Source organism: Thunnus maccoyii, chromosome 11 (assembly GCF_910596095.1).
Source record: "Thunnus maccoyii chromosome 11, fThuMac1.1, whole genome shotgun sequence".
NCBI lineage: Eukaryota > Metazoa > Chordata > Actinopteri > Scombriformes > Scombridae > Thunnus > Thunnus maccoyii.
In genome coordinates, this window is record NC_056543.1 from 3,625,048 (window position 1) to 3,631,879 (window position 6,832).

The 6,832-nt window shown below is 39.4% G+C and overlaps 1 long non-coding RNA gene across 2 annotated transcripts; it reads left to right on the forward strand.

The window, feature by feature from the left end:
- The first annotated feature begins 223 nt into the window (after positions 1-223).
- Positions 224-6,303, forward strand: LOC121907255. Of its 2 annotated transcripts, none has more exons than XR_006098818.1 (4): positions 224-289; positions 3,237-3,365; positions 5,083-5,188; positions 5,288-6,303. It is a non-coding gene; the product is annotated as an uncharacterized LOC121907255 (long non-coding RNA). The 2 variants fall into 2 exon arrangements; XR_006098817.1 differs by lacking the exon at positions 224-289 and adding an exon at positions 1,926-2,009.
- The last annotated feature ends 529 nt before the right edge of the window (positions 6,304-6,832 follow it).

Consider the following 6,832-nt stretch of genomic DNA (forward strand, 5'->3'; position numbering starts at 1 on the left):
CACACTCCTAGGAAGGTGGTCAGAGTGAATGGTGAGTGTACAAGCTTCTCACCATCACTTTCCTCCTATCTGTGAATCTTATGAGTGACAGCTACTAACCCAGCATGTGTCCATGTGACTATACTGGAACCTGAATACAGTACGCAACGCTAAAACTGTGTAACCATGAGAAAGCAGCAACACGACGCCTGTTTCCCAACATTAAGTCACAGTAGTAAAGGAGCTGGGAGCAAGGAAAGGCATCATTCCCACCTGATCCCCGCAGGGAAGGAAGAGGATACTGGGAATGGTAGGAAACGAGGAATAATGGGCAGAAAAGTGCTGTCTGACAGATAATGGCTGAGAACTGAGGTAATTTGGCAGTAGGAGGACGCTTGTTAAACTAGGATCTGACAACAGTAAAAAGGTTGTAATAGCTTTAATATAGTGACAGACCTTGGAAAGTAATTAATCTCTGAGAAAGAATAACACCTGATAATGATGTCACGGTGCAAGAAAAGCTGCATTCAGATATATTTTTGTTACAATGAGTGAAATGTGACACCTGCCCTCTCTAAAATGAATACTGGCTTACTCTCTACTGAATACCATTAATTTCATCACCTTTTATTGAAAAACGTTGACATTTTAGCGTATTAATTATGGAGACAAAAAAAGACCATACGGATATAAACTCTTACTGTTGCCACTGGAGTGCTTGCATTAAAGTTTTTTTTTATATTGGAAAAACATCAGTCTGAATTTATGTGGTTTGAATTCGACTCTTTGAAATTTCCAGTGGTTAAAACTTGATTTTTAGAGTGTTACTTTTCACAAATAATTCAAGTTGACTCTTTGGAACCCTCTAAAATAATTGAGGTATTTATTGATGCAGCATCGTAGGTAGACTACACAAGGCTATCACTTCAATGAATAAATCCTCAACAGATTACATAAAGGAACGCTGGGCTAAAGCATGGAAAACCCAGTCTACTACTACAAGTTCATTTTTTTGGAGAGTTTTGCTGGAAAACTCTGACCCGTTTCTTTATTACCTCTTACCAAAAATCAAAACCAAGTGGGACACTTTTGCTGGAGGGAGTGTGGATCAGATTCGGCAGACCATGCGCATATTTCCTGGTCATGCCGGTATGTTCAGCCTTTTTGGAAGGGAGCGGGAAATTTAGTATCAGAGACTCTGGACCTGGACACTGCTTTCTCTTTCAATGAGCTATACCTCGGACATATCCCTCAAGGTCTTAGTAAAAGCGACACATATCTCTTGAAGATATTTATGGTCGCAAGTAAAAAAACAAACTAAATGCTGGGTTCAGAAGAATCCCCCCACCATCGCTGCCCTCATGAAAATGACTTTCACTCTTCGACTTCAAAAAAGAGAAAAGGGGATGCATACTGGAACAAATGGGACTGTTACTACTAAATAGACATTGAGTAGTCATCTCTCTCTGTATCTTCCTGACACAAGTGACACAAGTGGTAAAAAACCCCCCAAATAATTCAAGTGTTCACTGTAAAAACTATTCTTAACATTCTTTATTTTCTAGCCTTCGTGGACGAGCCCCCGTTTGTTATGACATGGCTCAAGTGGGCACAACAAAAGGAGACATATCATGTTAAAGTTTCAACTAAAGATAAATGTATTAAACTAAATTAAGGACATGTAAAAGAGTTAACTGAATATTAAAAGTATGGAGCGTGGATGTCAGTAAATGTGTTGTGAAGGTGCATAAAAGCAAAGTAAATAAGTAAATAACTAAAGTTACATAACCAAACTGAACTAAATGGGACAAACAAAGTTGCAGCAGCTGAGTAGAGAGTCAGTCAGAGAACGTAAAAGCTGCATTTCAGGCTTAGATAACCTGGGAAAACACCCTCAGGTGCTCCGGGTTACGCTAACGATCCACCTGCAGGAAGAACAGAGACAGGTGAACTACAGGTCATCACAGCATGAACACGGATTACAAAATGTTTGGACTTCATCATCAGCGTTTAGTTCTCGGTTCGCCACAGTGAGTCAGAACTTACACAAACACATGAGTCGACTGAATGTCCAAATTATTTCAAACCATGATCCACTGATCTGTGTTTGAATGTGGTTGTTAAAAGTAAAGCAGTAGCTGTAGTGAGTAGGCGGTGCGGTGCATGAGGAAATGAATTGTCATGACATCACACAATATGTTAAAAAAAGCTGAATGTAACATGATGTAAGATACAGGGGAATATTCGACTATAATAAATCCAAACAATTCAAGATTCAAGATGTTTTTTTGTTATTATTTTTACAACACAAAGTTTGCACAACAAAATGCACTCCCGTGTAGCCTCCCGTTGCCTCACACAAAAACCAAAACCACACAAATGGACCAACAAACAACAAGTCACAAAAACATTTTTTATGTTGTTGGCTCAACTTAGTTTCTTAAGTTTAAGTCGACTAGTAGCTGTGATCAGTTTGATGAACTGAACAGAGACGTTTGAATCAAAAACATGTTTTTCTTCTTGTTCCTTTAGTTGAATGTTGTTCTTCTCACTGTGCAGAATTGCTGCATGTCAGACTTAAGACGTGTATTTACAACCATGATTTGTGACATCATGACTAGTTTGGAGCCAGTCATGATCTAGTGTGCAACTTGTGTGATGCACAAACACTGAGAGTGAACTTTACAGTGAAACAGGAGACATCTGGTGGAAAAAAATGAAATTGAAATGAAATGAAAAACATTTTTCATAGATTCTGGATTTTTTTCAATAAGGCAGAAGGTGAAGATATTTTTAAGGATTTTTAAAACAGTATAACTTCTTAAAGTGACAAAACTAGTTGACCCTGAAGTTCAGTAAACTCTAGAGCACAGAGAGTAGATAACTGACAGATGAATTAACATATCAGGTTGTGTTTTGCCCGATTAGAAATTACTGATTGTTTTTTAATGCCATCAATTCTGTTGTATTTAAATGTCAATGTTAGGTGTGTGTGTGTGCAAAAGAGAGCCTGACTCTCAGTGAAACTCCCCTGAATAAAAAAGTAGTGATTAAATTTCACAATCATGTATTATTTAATCTAATTATTATGGCCTTCTTTTGCTTCCATAGAAAATCACCCGTAAATTGGAAATATTAAATAATCTTATAGATGTAGAAACATCATCATCAGCATCAGAAACCAACTCTAACTGGCTCGGACAGCAGATAGATGCACTTTTTCATGTGTTGCGTTTCTCAACTGTTGCTCTGAAAAGGCTAACCAAGATGTCACTGCGGGTCAAAAGGTCAAGGTCGGGAGGTCAGAGCGGGGCAGCTGGTAGCCCGGTGCTCTGGCTGTCCTCTGGAAGGACCGGGAGCACATCTGTCTAAACAGTTGAGTCTCGGTGAGTGTCTGAAGCCATGAATAACAAAAACACATCACCGCAGTTTACTGGCTGCTGTCAGAGCTGGCCGGGCATCTGTGTGAGTGGGAGGTCAGTGTGTGTGAATGGAAATTTACTGTTTCTAAAGAATGCAATAAATGTTTGTGAGTGCCGTGTGTAAATGTGGTTTTATAATGCATGTTTATACTAACACATATATGAGTAGGAGTATTGTGTGTGTGTGTGTGTTTATGTGTCTGTGTGTTTATAGCGGTGAGGTCATTAGGAAGAGGAAAGTATTCTCTCGTTTACTTTGTAGCTGGCGGGGTGAACGACAGGTGAGCAACCAGGTGGATCTCACCTGACCAGGTGTGAGACACGCATATACGCACACACACACACACACCTGTGAACTCTGGCTTCAAACAGGCTGTGTGTGTTTGTGTGTGTGTGTGTGTGTGTGTGTGTGTGTGTGTGTGTGTGTGGCTTGTTTGTGTATATTTAAAGGCCTTTTTTACTTGTGTGCCTGTGTGTGTTTATGTAGATTAATTAAAGTTTTCAGGAGTGTGAATACAGGGTGTGTGTGTGTGTGTGTTTGTGTGTGTGTGTGTGTCTGTGTGTGTGTGTGAACAGTAGTCACTTTACAGTCTGCAGAGCTCCCCAGGCTCAGCCATAAACCAGTAACAGTAGTGGACTTTTATGGGGTCTGCAGTGTGTTTCGGTCACTAAAACCATTATGGACGCCGCCTTTAGCTTAAAACAGGTTTCAGACAAACAATTGTTGCTACAAACAGGTTGAATGTGTTCTGTTGAACAGCTCCATCATTCAAAAATGGATATTTACTATAACATGAAGCTGATTCTGACAGACAGCAAGTGTTATGTATCAGCAGAGAGCTGTTGACAGAAGAGGTGATGAAGTTTTACTGCCCTGCAGTAGCACTTCTTACCATAAAAGTCTGGTGTTATTGTAGATTTCTGTTTTGGTGAACAAATCCCATGAAAAGGTTTTAAAAAATAGGCACGGAAAGCAAAATAAGGCATTTACATGCAGCTATCCACCAGTTAGGAGCCTTGCATGTCATTTTTAGCTTTTCGGATAGCCTGCTGTCTGATTATGATGTTCTCCTCTCAAATGGATTTTAGAAGAGGCATTTTATTGAATTTGGAGGAGGAGGCTGAAGACCTGAGTCTTGAGTATCTGCATTTGTCATCGTCAGTAACAGCAAGTGTCAGTACCCAACCGCTGGCTGACTTGATAAAAGAATCACTCTTTTACATATCGGTGGACGCTGACTGGATAAATGTATGTGGATGTGTGTAAGTTCAAACCTCTTGAATGTTCAGTTTTGAGACATGATCACAAAGTTGCACAGCCACCTAGATGCGCCTTCACATGCACAGTACGCATGCAGGAACGTGACAAGAACAGCTGTCAGCAGTGTCAGAAAAAAAAACCTGGAAATCACACACAAAAAGAATCAGTACAACTGAAAGCATGCTGATCCATTACACACACACACAAACACACACAAAAGGATCAATAAAACAGTTTTTTAGGAGTCCTCTCGTGAAGGACCCAGGAAGTAGTAAATACCAGACATGAGTGTGTGTGGGGTGAGTTTGAGTATCTGTGTGACCATGAAATATTTTTGCTTTCTCTGTCTCTATCTCATGCTTTTCTCCCTCCCACTCTCTCTCTCTCTCTCTCTCTCGCTCATATCTTTTGATTATCGAGCTGGTTTCACATTTTGCACAAAGCATAAATCAGGGAGCTGCAGAAGCATTAATCTCCATGGGAAAAGGAAGATTCCAGCGCTGAGGAGGATTCAACTGAAAAACAGGTGCGCTGCTTGTTTTCTCTGCTTCAGGTCACAGAGTTGAACCGACTTGGCAACAGTAAATACTCCAGTAGTAATTCCAGTCCTTTACTTCTCTTCCAGGACACAACGGGTTGCAATGGATTGTGGGAGGTAGTATTTATGTGGACAGGGTGTTTGTGCCCTTTTTCTTTTATGTAAAGCACAAGGAGTCAAGTGAAGTTTCTGAATAAACGTCACTTGACTCCTTGTTTGCACTCTGACTCCCGTCATTGATCTTCCAGCGCTGAAGAAGCAGGGGACACAATGCCAGATCAGCCTCAGAGGCATCGTCCACAATGCTCTGTTAGCACGGCGATAGCATTGTGGAGAGCAGCGAAGATCATCGATCAAGTCAAATATTTATTTAGCTTCTCAGTAAGTGAGCGAGCGAGGTTTGAGTCACCTTTTGAGAGTTTTTTTTTTTTCAGTCTATTCTAATAGAAAGCGTTTATCTGCTCTTTATGTTATATATTTCCAAACGAACGTGTAGGATTTACAAGATGAATGATGTGGGTGCAGGTAAAAACAAGTCCAGTTCTTTTTTCCATGAAATTTAAGGAATTGAGGAAATTCCAAATTATATTTTGGGTGTGAAACCTCCCTGTCATACACTCGTCAAAGTTTGAGTTTCTGAATAAACTCCAGTGACACGGCTCTGACCTCCAGCCCAGCTGCAACTTATCAGCACTAAACCAGTCTGTAATTTCAGAAGCACGAAAAAGAAACTTACAAGATCTGACAGTAGATTAAAACACTGAAGACATTTCAAAGCGATCAGAGATATAAAAAAAAAAGATAAACTGCACAGTTTCACTTCTGCAACAAAAAAACAACAAAACAGAGATTCATATTCATATAACTGTTTCACTCTTCACTTTCACTTTGGCACCTTTTGTGGGGACAAAATGGACCCATTTTTGTTTCAGTTGCCCTCTTTAAGATTTTATTTAATTCTTGTTTGATCATATATTTCCTTGAAGATTTCACATCTCAGTTTTTATATGGGAGTTAAGTAAAAGGTCCGTGTGAACTGTTCTCCAAACACATCTTAAGTGTTTATAGCTGTTCTGAATGGGGGGAAAAAGTGATCAAGTGTGTTTCCATCCATTTGTTTTTATTCATATTTTCAATTTGCACATAAAAAACCTGAGTGAAAAGTGCCAAAATTTGAAAAAAAATATAAAGAAAAATCACAAAAAAGGTGATTTATGCTTGGCTGAGGTAGAAAAATAATGTATCAATAAAACAAAAAAATCTGCTGGAGAGACGAAAAAGTGGCAGACGACGAAAACATCAGAACTGTGTGAAGCTGTGAGGACACTATAACGCTCTTCAGATTAAAAACAAACATAAATGTCATATTTCTATCATCTTCTCTACGTTATGTTATTTAAGACTGCCTGTTTCTTGTTGCATCCTCTTCTTCTGCAATAGTTTAACAGTCCCTGACTGGAAAATTAGCATCACCAGTTATCTTGATGACCCAACTGACCCAAGAAAATTCATCCTGTGTGGGTTTGGGTTGATCAGATTAGAGCTAACTAACTGAGCCCACTTCAAACCAGACAAAAACGCCTCTTATAATAATCAAAACTGGTGTAAATTTGTCAAAAAAAAAGTAGGATC